Source organism: Taudactylus pleione, unplaced genomic scaffold (genome assembly GCF_031769625.1).
Source record: "Taudactylus pleione unplaced genomic scaffold, aTauple2 ptg000296l, whole genome shotgun sequence".
Lineage (NCBI taxonomy): Eukaryota > Metazoa > Chordata > Amphibia > Anura > Myobatrachidae > Taudactylus > Taudactylus pleione.
Genome location: NW_028284698.1, coordinates 9,994,315 through 10,007,925, shown reverse-complemented (window position 1 = coordinate 10,007,925; position 13,611 = coordinate 9,994,315). Strand labels below are relative to the sequence as shown.

Sequence of the window (13,611 nt, the reverse complement as noted above, 5' to 3'; positions counted from 1 at the left end):
ATAATTATTTTTTTGGTTTGGAGTATACTTTGGGGGTTACAGCACCCTTTAACGGTCAAGCCAGCCGGCCCTTTACTTATGACACAGGCGCACGCTTGGCACTACTTTGTTGATGCACGTGCGGCAACTGCGCACACAATTCACAAACACAGAAAATATATATTTTTTTGGTTTGGACTGGAGTGTACTTTGGGGGTTACAGCACCCTTTAACGGTCAAGCCAGCCGGCCCTTTACTTATGACACAGGCGCACGCTTGGCACTACTTTGTTGATGCACGTGCGGCTACTGCGCACACAATTCACAAACACAGAAAATATTTTTTTTTTTGGCTTGGACTGGAGTGTACTTTGGGGGTTACAGCACCCTTTAACGGTCAAGCCAGCCGGCCCTTTACTTATGACACAGGCACACGCTTGGCACTACTTTGTTGATGCACGTGCGGCTACTGCGCACACAATTCACAAACACACAAAAAATATAATTTTTTTAGCACTTGGGGGGAGCACCCCTGATGGACAGAGCACCCCCTGGACAACACTACAGCACCCCTTTAGGACTGGGACACTGCACAGGACTTTGGAGTGGACACAGCCCCTATGGAGAACTGACTGCACAACACAGTCCAGCCAGCCCCTATGGACTTTGAAGTAGTGGACACAGCCCTATTAACAACAGCAGCACAGCACAACACAGCCAGCCCCTATGGACTTTGAAGTAGTGGACAACAGCAGCACAGCACAGCACAGCACAGCACAACACTACTCTGCACTACACTACACTACACAGCCCAGCCAGCCCTAACTCCCACCCTCCCTCTTCACTGTCCACAGCCGAGTGTGAAAATGGCGCCGACGCGGGTACCTTATATAGGATCCAAAACCCGCGAGACTCGGAAGGCGGGATGATGACGTTTTGCCTCGATTTCAGATCCGAGTCAGGCGGGAAAAGTCGAGCCTGACTCGGATCTGCCTCGGATCGGGGGGGCACGGGGGGGTTCGGATTTCAGAAATCCGAACCCGCTCACCCCTACTTTAAATATATCTTTCTGTGAAGTCATCCTGCCACAACTCTGAAAAGGCAATTCTTGACGATATCGTCAGATTGGCCTGCATGTACAGACAACAAAAGACATAATTAACGACCCGCGGGAGCGTGCATCGTTGGTCGTTCACTGCATACACACTGAACGATATGAGCGATATATCGTTGAACTATATCGTTATCGTCCATGAGAATCATCTTGTGTGCAGGTGTCTTAAGAAGTTAAACAAGATTTCAGCACTCAATTTTGCACTCAGTTATCACCAAGTACAAATCTCCTTTTTCCTTTCTCTAGCATCCATATATAACTTAGCACAGCCATCATCTTTGTATTAGGTCAACAGTACCCCTAAAATTCTGTTACACAAATGTACGGACTGTCATACACTATGCTGTCTGGTAGTCAAGTGAACACTTTATACCCTATCATTCTAGCATGCAAACCGTTAACATTACAACCAAGTTTTGAAAAAGGTTAACAAAGCCAAGCAGTACTAATTTAAACACACGAAGCATTAAAAAATTGAACACAACCAACAAGTAATGGGCCGCATACATCAGCAACGTTTTGTCTCAATTCCCCGATCCCCAGACGCAGGGGTTGGGTAGTTAACCATCGATGGTTAACTACCAATGGTCGATGGTTTTGCCATCGATGGCAGAGATCCAATAGTTCTTCTATGCCATCGATAGCAGACTAGGACCTGATGATTCCTCCTCCACCACAGCACAGAGCTTAGCCCTACCCCCTGCAGCCTGCTAAGCCCCATCCCCAATTCTGATTGGCCAGTGGGCCACCATGTTCCCCTGCAGTGGTGGCCTTTGAGGGGTGCAAACCATCGATGGTCCACCATAGCTGGTTTTGTGCCATCGATGGTAATCACTGCTGGAGCCATCTATGGTGACCATCGATGGACTGCCCACAGATTGAAATCGCTAATCTTTTAACAACAGAGGGCCTGATTCAGTAGCGTTCGCAAATTCAACAACGTACACAGATCGAGCGATTGTTAGTGCATATATGCTGCACTGCATGTGTGCTGCGATCGCACTGCAATTACGTACACACAGAGGAATCAATCGCAGGGTGAGTGACAGGCTGTGAGCGTTTGGGGGTGGTGACGTTGCTTGGGCGTGCTCAAATTATCCACTGCGATTGCATACAAAGCTTTAGAACCCACTGCATGCACAGAGATTGCAGTGTCTGTGGCAGGTGAGCTGCGTGAGTGGTCGAAGTGCATCAATTACCAATGTTTACACACAAGAGCGACAGTGGGCGGATGTGAGAAAGCAGCATTGGGCATCTTTATGTCAGCGGTGCTTTTGCAAGCATTAGCATAAATTCGCAGCTGCATTTCGCACCAATTTAAAGCTGCAAATGCAATAGCAATACTTACTGAATCATGGCCAGAGTACACAATGATAACTGCAGTTTCTTTCTATATAATTACTGTATATAAAAAAATGCTTGATAAACAGACCCACTAGTCTTCTTACCTTTGCAATACTCTAAAGCCATTTATCTGAGTAGAAATCATTTATTGACAGTCATAGCTGTATTTTACATATAAAATTGAGCTTTCACCATGACAAAGCATATCTACAGTGCATCCGGAAAGTATTCACAATGCTTAACTTTTTCCACATTTTGTTATGTTACAGCTTTATTCCAAGATGGAATAAATTCATTTTTGTCCTCAAAATTCTACACACAATACCCCATAATGACAACGTGTAAACGTTTTTTTTAGATTTTTGCAAATTTAATAAAAAAAAAAAAACTAAGAAATCACACGTTCATAAGTATTCACGACCTTTGGTCAGTATTTTGTTGATGAACCTTTGGCAGCAATTACAGCTTCAAGTATTTTTTTAATTTGATGCCACAAGCTTGGCATACCTATCTTTGGGCAGTTTGGCCCATTCCTTTTTGCAGCACCTCTCAAGCTCCATCAGGTTGGATGGGAAGCGTAGGTGCACAGCCATTTTCAGATCTCTCCAGAAATGTTCAATTGGATTCAAGTCTGGGCTCTGGCTGAGCCACTCAAGGACATTCACAGAGTTGTCCTGAAGCCACTCCTTTGATATCTTGGCGGTATGCTTAGGGTCGTTGTCTTGCTGAAAGATGAACCGTCGCCCCAGTCTGAGGTCAAGAGCGCTCTGGAGCAGGTTTTCACCCAGGATGTCTCTGTACATTGCTGCATTCATCTTTCCCTCTATCCTGACTAGTCTACCAGTTCCTGCCGTTGAAAAACATCACCACGGCATGATGCTGCCACCACCATGCTTCACTGTAGGGATGGTATTGGCCTGGTGATGAGCGGTGCCTGGATTCCTCCAAACATAACGCCTGGCATTCACGCCAAAGAGTTCAATCTTTGTCTCTCATGATAAACCCCAAAAAATATCACCAAAATAGTCCCTTGGCGCTGTCACAATTGGTTTCTGCGAGTTACCTGTCTCAGGTTTCAGGTGATCGGGTTTCAACGGAGGCCGGCATGACTGGAACCACAGATGATGTAGATGAATAGCTATTTTATTATAAGAAGTGGGTAGCAGTGAGAACTGCCTTTGGTGATGAGTGACTGGAACTGGAAACTTGAGACGTTGGAATGTAACCAGAAGGAACTTGGAGGGACCGGACTGGAACCGGCAGGTAGGCTGACTGGGCTGGTCGGGTAACTAGTAGATGGGCTTGCAGACGGATGGTAGCGTGGAAGCTACGTGGAACGGCTGGATAGCCGTGGGTAAACGCTGGTATCTGGGTAGCTACGTGGAGCGGCCGGTTAGCCGTGGGTAGACGCTGGTAGCTGGGTGGCTACGTGGAGCGGCTGGATAGCCGTGGGTAGGCGCTGGTAGCTGGGTAGCTATGTGGAGTGGCTGGATAGCCGTGGGTAGACGCTGGTAGCTGGGTGGCTACGTGGAGCGGCTGGATAGCCGTGGGTAGACGCTGGTAGCCGGGTGGCTACGTGGATAGAACTGATGAGCTTGGAACTTGACTCTGAACTGGAATAACGTGACAATGGCTGAAGGGAAATCAGGTAATGCTGAGACGAGAGTTAAACAGGGTGATCCGGAAATGCTGTGACAAGGTTGGAACTCAGGTGCAGGCTGGATTGGATAATTGGGAATAACAGGTTTCAGGAAGGAATGGGTAGGTTTGGGAATTTTAGGTTCAGGGAGGGAGTAGGTAGGTAAAAGGAGCAGGAGTTGATCCACAGCAGGAAGCAAGGCTGGGTGACACGATGCAGGTTTACAGAGTGCCAGGGACCAACCAGGAGTAGGACTAGCAGCAGAGCACAGGCCAGGTATTGCCGTAACAGGACGACTGGATGCCAGGTATTATTGTAGCAGGTTTACGGGATGCACCAGGGGTTGCTGCCAGCAGGTTAACTGGATTGCCAAGTATAGCTGTAACAGGTTTCAGGGATACACTTGAATGCAGAAACAGCATGAACCATACACCACGGGAAGACGAGATGTTCAGGCCCAGAATGCTATCAGGAGAGGATATATATATATCATGGGTCTGGCAGCAATTTTTGGATACGGACAGGTGGTCTGGTAGTAGCATTCTGAGTGGTGGAAGGCACAACATGCAGAGGGAGTATTCATCTCTGCAGCTCTGAGAATCAGAACCACACCTGCGATTCCAATAAGGGCTAGCAGTGCTCACAGACAGAGGAGAGACCAGGTGCAATAATCAGAGCAAATCCTCCAGGCAAATTACACACACAGATCCATGGGGCAGCTGACAGGGGTAAGTCTCAAGGCAAAAGGTGACAACTAGACAGGGTCGTGACAGGCGCTATGGCAATAGGTATTCTCTCAATTGCCCAGATTGTAGGTACCAGTAAATTATTTCACTCAAGATGGAAAGAGAAAGGGATATATCATAGCATAATACTGTTAAAATATGTACTCATAGATTAAATACAAAATAGCTCCCCTACCAAATGTAATGGTCTACAATGCAAGTAGACAAGCAGTTATGTAATCAGCAAGTACTGTCCCGATTAGTTCCCTTCTCTTAGTCCTCCATTTTATGCATCTATATGGTATATGTGGAAGAAAATATAGAGAGAAAGGGCTTCCATAGCATAATACTGTATTTATTCAAAATCAAACATATCAATCCAAAGTAAAAATTGTATTTTTTAAAAATGACACACACAAAAAAATAAGGGGTAGTCTCTCACCAGATCTCAATGTCAACCAGATGTAATAATTAGACAAAGAAAGCAATATGGAAAGATGCTCCCAGCGTCCCAGGTGTACTTCTGATATTCCAGGTGAGATCACCATAAATCCCTTAAATTCAGTCTCTCCAAGCCAACGCGTTTCGATACGTCCTGTATGTATCTTTGTCAAGGCATATCTGGAGACTGTTCAGAGGAGGTTCTTAAACCCCCTATACCATACATATAAAAAAGCCTAATACCAGACATGGATCCACTACTGCTAAACATAACCCTCAAACCCATTCAAAATCCAGTCCATCATAAGCCATATCCGGTTTTCCTTAATTCCCGAATTCCCGCTTTGCCAGTCACATGATCACCTCTATCCTCGCAATCATATCTGGATAATGCAACTCCTTACAATACTTTATTTCCGGCGTAACCAGAAATAGGAAATGGGGCGCTCATAGATGACAATTTCCTTATTGTGGCTTCTAGCGGCTGTCCACTTCCGGCCGCGTCGGACGTGTATAGTGATGCGCCCGTTGATGACAGCTTCATTAGGCCAAAGACTTTGTTTTTTGTGTGTCATTTTTAAAAAATACTATTTTCACTTTGGATTGGTATGTTTGATTTTGAATAAATATAGTATTATGCTATGGAAGCCCTTTCTCTCTATATTTTCTTCCACATAAACCATATGGATGCATAAAATGGAGGAATAAGAGAAGGGAACTAATCGGGACAGTACTTGCTGATTACATACCTGCTTGTCTACTTGCATTGTAGACCATTACATTTGGTAGGGGAGCTATTTTGTATTTAATCTATGAGTACATATTTTAACAGTATTATGCTAGGATATGTCCCTTTCTCTTTCCATTTTGAGTGAAATCATTTACTGGTACCTACGATCTGGGCCAGAGAGAGAATACCTATTGCCAAAGCCGAGGGACTATTTTGGTGATTTTTTTTGGTTTATCTTGTCATTTGTGTGGTTAAGGGTGAGACCACTACACCAAAAGTCTGTTTGGCAGCTTTTAGCAGCGCACGTGTCCGTCACACACTATTGTATTTTGCTTTGTCTCTCATGGTCTGAGAGTCCTTCAGGTGCATTTTGGCAAACTCCAGGCAGGCTGCCATGTGCTTTTTACTAAGGAGCGGCTTCCGTCTGGCCACTCTACCATACAGGCCTGATTGGTGGATTGCTGCAGATATGGTTGTCCTTCTGGAAGGTTCTCCTCTCTCCACAGAGGAATGCTGTAGCTCTGACAGCGTGACTATCAGGTTCTTGGTCACCTCCCTGACTAGGGACCTTCTCCCCCGATCGCTCAGTTTAGACGGCCGGCAAATACTAGGAAGAGTTCTGATGGTTCCGAACTTCTTCCATTTACAGATAATGGAGGCCACTGTGCTCATTGGGACCTTCAAAGCAGCAGATATATTTCTGTACCCTTCCCCAGATTTGTGCCTCCAGACAATTCCTTGGACTTCATGCTTGGTTTGTGCTCTAACATGTACTGTCAATGGTGGGACCTTATATAGACAGGTGTATGCCTTTCAAAAACATGTCCAATCATCTTAATTTACCACTGGTGGACTTCAATAAAGCTGTAGGTACACCTCAAAGATGATCAGTGGAAACAGGATGCACCTGAGCTCAATTTTGAGCTTCATGGCAAAGGCCGTGAATACTTATGTACATGTGATTTCTTAGTGTTTTTTTTTTTAATTACATTTGCAAAAATCTCAAAAAAACATTTTACACGTTGTCATTATGGGGTATTGTGTGGAGAATTTTGAGGACAAAAATGTATTTATTCCATTTGGAATAAGGGTGTAACATAACAAAATGTGTAAAAACTGAAGCATTGTGAATACTTTCCGGATGCTCTATCTACTATGGCTATAATGCACAAACAAGGACAATAAATATATTGCATCTGATTTAGGACAAATGTTCCTCTTCCTGAGACTGTTTTCTCCCAGATGTAATTGCTAGGTCAGAGATATTTATCACTAGGAGGAAGATATGTGAATACTTCTTATTTTTGCTACAAATGCAATAAATGGAGAGATAGCACTCAACAAAAAGCTGACACTGCATTGCATCTATAGACAGTAACAAAGCCAAGATATAGCTTTATGTATTTTTAGAATAGATGAGAGGAGTCAGAGAGACAGAACATACTGCAGCAATGAGAGTTGTAGTAAAATATTCAGTGGGTTGAGGGGCTTTACAAAGAATATATTTACAGTGACACACACATGCCCTATAAAGGTGTGTTCATAATGTATACAAATATATTTTAATGCACAATATGGATGATAGATACAGTACATACCTTTATAGGAGACTTTCATAGTCAAAATATGTCAATGAGCATACAAAAACTGATTGGCCTCAAATACTGATAAATATATTCTTTTATCGTGTTGCTGAAAATACAGTTTCAAAGCTGACAGTATATTTTATAAAAAATAGACAATGTTAATAATTAAGCAATTTAGGTAAATAATAAAAACAATTTTAGAATACAACGGATCTGCTGGAAATATATTATTACTATTATTATAATTATTAAAAAAAATTTCAGGGCAAGCATACTTCACAGCTCTTTACTGTTTGGGAACAAATACAATAATAAATCAAGACTGAGTATTGAGTATTGTCAAATAGCCCTGTGGCTCCAGTCCACACAGGAATAGAGCTGTACCATAAAAATAAATAAATAATAATAATTATTATTAATATTATCGTTTATTTATATGGCGCCACAAGTGTTCCGCAGCGCCTTACAAAGTACATAAACAAATAAGTGACTTACAGTACTGTACAATACAATGCATCACAAGGATATAGATAATGTACATTGCTACATTTCTGACCATAACAACCAAATAAGCAACAGATCATAAGCAACCAAGTGTTAGGTGCCCTAGTGGGGAGTAAGAAGTAGATGAAAATAAAGTAAGGAGATGCACAAAGGGTAGAGGGCCCTGCTCGCAAGAGCTTACATTCTATTGTTTGAACTGTTTGGTGCACTTTATTCACGGGTATATATAAGCCCTGTGGCTCCAGTCCACGCAGGAATAGAGCTGTTACATTAAAAAAAAAAAAATGAAATGATTATACTGTTTGGCGGGCTTTGATCAAGTGCATATATAAGGCAAGCCTCTGGCCCCACTCCATGCAGGAATAGAGCTATGGCATAATTTAAAAAAATAATAATTGTACTGTTTAGTGTGCTTTGTTCACGTGCATATGTAAGCCTTGTGGCTCCAGTCCACGCAGCAATAGAACTGCAACTCTACTTCAATCATTTATGTTCTGGAATGCACATGTGGCTTAAAATACGTAGGGAAAACAAAAAGACCTCTTAAAATAAGGATTCAAGAACACATCCGAAATATCAAGAATAAAGTCGAAGGACACGCGGTTTCTAGACATTTCATCACACATCATGGATCCAATCCTGAGGAATGCACCTTTAAAGCAACAGAACAAGTGTCTCTGGGAGATAGAGGAGGAGATTTGGGCAATAAACTTTCGCGGAGAGAGACGTTTTGGATCTTCCAATTAAACACTATGACTCCAAACGGCTTTAACGAAAGCTATGAATTTGCCTCTTCTTATAAAGGGTGAGTTGGTAGCTGTGGGTATCTATTAAGTATCTACAACCTTACCATTGTACTGACGCCCAATCTCGTCTGATCTTGGAAGCTAAGCACAATTGGGCTGGGTCAGTACTTGGATGGGAGACCTCCTGGGAATACCCAGTGTTGTAGTATACGATATCCCCAGTAGGGCGCTAAATAGCCACTCAGTCCTTTTTGACGACTATGGGTCACGCACGTGTCAGAAAATTTGGAGATTAATGAAGATCTCATCTATTTATTTATTTATTTATTTATCCATTTATTGAACAGCCTGGAGTTACAAGTTGTGGAGCACTGCAGTTATTATTAGACTATGGATATATATTTCTCCATACAAGCTCAATCAATTCATCCCATATCTTAAAAAAAAAATTCTATTTTTTTTTCAAATTTTTTCTAATTTATACAGTACTGTATCTCAAAAAATGTATACGAGACTCTTTATATAAAACTTCCATATATGTGTTTTTTCACTATTTTTTTCACTACTCCTTATATGGTATTAGCGAACATTTATGCATTATTCTTGTTTAGTGAATATGCATTTTAACATTCAAATAAACCCATAAGTAGGAAACCAGTCCCCTATTTGTGCGTATATATTTACATCTTCCTAAAAAACTCTCCTTTTTCATCATCAGCAGTGTATGCAAGATGGCGTTGCTGTCACCCTAGCAACGATGATGCCGGTATGCCCCATCCAATACAGATGTAGCAAAAACGGGGAGCGAGCAAGATGTCAGTAACAGGTGGAGAGAACGGTGCTAACTGGAGGAAACTTGGAAAACATTGCCGTTCTGAAAGGAGCTAAATCTAGCCGCATACGGACCACAACAAAATGGCGGACGTACCAGCCATATACGGACTATAAGAAAATGGAGGGCGCAATACCACAGATAAGGACATCTCCTGATGCGACCTGGAATTCACTTGCGTGACCGGTAACATGACTGGTGATGACATCTACGGGCGGAAGCCGAGTAAGAAAGGCAGGAAGCGAGTACATGTTTAAGTGGCAATAAAGTACTCTGGACTTTAATAAACGCATATGTCATATTCACAAATTTTATATTATGGACAGATGTGGGAGAATATGTATTATTTATCTAATATGAACCTCTATAAAAAAGAGCGCATTTTTTGTGTGGTAATGACCGGAAGTTATGTCATAGATGACCCAAACGAGATAATTAGAGCTAGGTCTCATAAGGGTATAAAAAGTGGCAAATCCTGAGTAACTGCACCCCTTGATGAAGTCCCTAAGTGGATGAAACGCGTTGGGTTGGCTGCCTTTTATGACTGAATGAACTATACAGATAAGCACTTTTTGCAGAAACTTCCTATTTATATTCTTAAAATAAGCTTTGTACTTTTTTAAAGGAATTTTTTTAAATATTTTCTTTTACTTGGTTTTAACCACTGATCCCTTTGTGTCTATTGGCTTTTTTAAATATTTAAATATATGTACTCCAATTGTTTTTAAGATGTATTTAAATGTATGAAATGCATTTTCTAATGTCATCTTAAATATTTATTAGCACTATTTGCACATTGTGGAAACCTATTGTTTTGAATCATCTGTGCTTGTATGCACAGGATTTAGATATATACCTTTTAAATTTTAAAATATAAAATATTAAATTGTGATTTTTTTCTTACACTGTGTATGGTATATTCACTGGTTTATGTTTACACACTTTCACTATTATTATATATGTAAGTCGCTGGTCACCTAACATATTTGCAACATTTCACAAATAGGGCTCATCCAAAAGTCCTTTTACGTTTGGTTTTAGCTGACACCTTTTACACTAAGGGAGTACGTATTATTATATAGTTCTTTTGCATTTATCCTCTAGAAAACTTGAAGGTGGCGCCGACACATTCTTGGTGTATCTATTATATTTAGCTTTATTCACATTTACCTCTACACATGTGCATCATGTTTGTAAACAATGGATTTTAACCAGCCAGTATCCCAGGCAACAAGCCACTTCCATAATATATGGCTTGGTGCATGAAGACTGTTTTACCTAAACACACCCATGCACCAATACTTCATTAGGTGCACACTATATTAAGCATCCCCAATTGGATGTCTGCTCACGTCCCTGAAGAAGGCTTTCAAGGCCGCTACGCGTTGGACACAAGACGCACTAAGAAACTACATTTCCCAGCATACTACCCATTTCCGCATCCCTCATCCACACCGGAAACTACGAAGACCCTGCCTATTGGGTTCCTGGCAATCACCGGCGTAACCAGGCATGCATCCAGGACTTCGACGCTGCGGACCAATCTCCTCTCACAGAGAGTTGAGCCAACTGTAAGCGGTAGAGGACAGCAGAGGATCGTATGACCTAACGGGATTGCGAGACTCAGGCCGCCCCATCGCAGAAGGTGCATCCGCAAGAAGGCTTACAGTGACAGCTGGCACCCATCCCGCAGGAACCACGGTTGTAGGAGCAGGAACTCTAGAAGATTAGGGTAAGTTGTCGGACCGGAGGGCATGGGACGCCGCCCCTCCAGAGTGCAACACCCTGGACTTGTCTACTATATATTTTTTTACAAAAATGTTTTTGCAGACTATTGATTTATATATTTTTCACTCCCATTTTTCCTTAATCCTCTGGACTCTACACCTTCCGGTCAGGATGGTGGACTATTGTGACTATCATATTTGGATTTCTATTTCTTCCCCCCCTTTCCACCCCTACCCCCCCCGTTCATCACTGGACCTAAACAACAAACCCCCCCCCCTTTTTTGTTTTGTGCTTGCTAGACATATTGGGAGTCCAGTAGCATTGTGACTACATATAGATCCCTATTTTAGATTCAGCTAGCTTTATCATTGAATAAATAATCTTATCTAACATTTGGGATTTGGAGTGTCACTATTACATGAAACACCATCTGTTCCCTACACTACTAAGCGCAGGTATGATCAATTTTTGTACTCTGTTTACTAAGGGAATTAGGATAGACCCTTTATACCAGCAGCTCTTAACATAGAAAGTGTGCGCAGGTTCTCACAATCATTTTACACATTGTAATGCCCCTGACACCATTTTATGCCCCAAAGTAAGGCTTCTAATTACTTTTAAATTACCTGCTCTTTGTCAGGGGTCTCATGCTCGTTGTCAGAGGTTTTATGCTTTGGGTTCTATGCTCGTTGTCAGGGGTTTTATGCTATGGGTTTCCATGTTCGTTAACAGGTGTTCCATGCTCGTTGTCAGGGGTTCCATACTCGTTGCCAAGGGTTTCATGCATGTTGTCAGGGGTTTCATGCTCGTTGTCAGGGTTTTCATGGCAGAAGATGCAGCTTTCTATATCTTCTCCATGCTGCGCCATCGAGGTCAAGTAGGACCTCTAGCATCTGTCTCCTCCTAGACGGCGAACATTTTTGGAGGGACATATTCAGCAGATTCCATGCGGACTGCTAGACTGCATGGAATCTGCATAAACACTGTCCCCAAGCCACCGCGCCCCCCAAGCCACCACAGGGTCTGCAGGGGCTATTGTTACGCTCCTGCGCCAACACCTTCATTCTCTATATCCGCAGTAATGATCGGAGGTAGTCCTGCATCCAGTTTGTTAAAGCTAGGTGACTCCTTCCCTATCCAAGATTCCTTAAGAAGAATCTTTCAGCGCTAGGCCTGCTGCTGCTGGGTATGGATCTTTATCCCAGAAGGGGACCAAGAAGACTAGTATTTAAAAAATAAAAAAAACTGACTGTAAAACAACCCTTTGCAAGGGGAAGCAAGTATTACAGTTCTCACCCAGTCGCAAAATTGAATATTGAAAACAATATTGTGAGATGTGAGGTGGTCAAACTTGACTGGAAATAAGTCAAAATGAATGTTATTAAAGTTAATACATCTCTAGGTACAAATAAAGGCTAATATTATGTGATTTTAGCTTTTTTTGGAAATTTAAAAAAAAAATCCGAAACCAAAACCAGTCATGGTGGTTTGGCAAAACCAAAACTGGCCAACGAATGAAAACCAAAGCCAGCAAAAATGGTCTGGTGCACATCTCTAGTGAATAGTATAGTGTGGTAATGTGTATTATACTTCCTATTTACTTTTTCTCACTTGCTGTGCCCACTGTATTTGACAGTGCTAATGCAAAGCAGAGGAGACTCAGGAACATGACAGTAGCCTAAAATAATGCCTCTGTGTTTTGAGAAGAGATTAAATATGACAGGATTATTACTCTTATAAATTAGAAGTTCCATTCTGAATAGAACATTGTCAATTACATTTGACAAATTATTTTGTCTTCCTTTATTGATAAACAGAAACATTGAACTAAATATGAGTACCACAGAGAGTTACCGTATAACTAGACAGGCTCGCACTGGGCCACCAGATATACGGGGAGATCCCCGATGGGCCCTAATGTTTCATAGCCACGCTCTCTTTTGCGAGAGGGCGGGGCCTAGCCCAGATCATGGCAGGGTTATAGCAGGCTGTCGAGTTGACTGACCCAGCTGCTGATTGCCCCCCCCTGCACCGGGCTGTGTCAATCACCAGCGGGGCCTTCTGTGTTACTCACTAGTTTGTTTATAGTCTTCTTGTCTGCAGTTAGAGTCTCGGGAAGTTGCTGTCCCTTCCCCAAGACCAGCCACCAATAATGTATGTTGTCTCTCCAAGATACGCTCCCCCCCTCCCCTCTCTCTCCATGGACTCCTGCAGGGGCACTGGCTTCCTGGTCTTCCCCTGCAC

General features: G+C 42.4%; 1 pseudogene; it reads left to right on the top strand.

Annotated features, from left to right (window-relative positions):
- Positions 1-8,897: 8,897 nt before the first annotated feature.
- LOC148511708 (5S ribosomal RNA) lies at positions 8,898-9,016 on the top strand (annotated as a pseudogene).
- Positions 9,017-13,611: the final 4,595 nt, after the last annotated feature.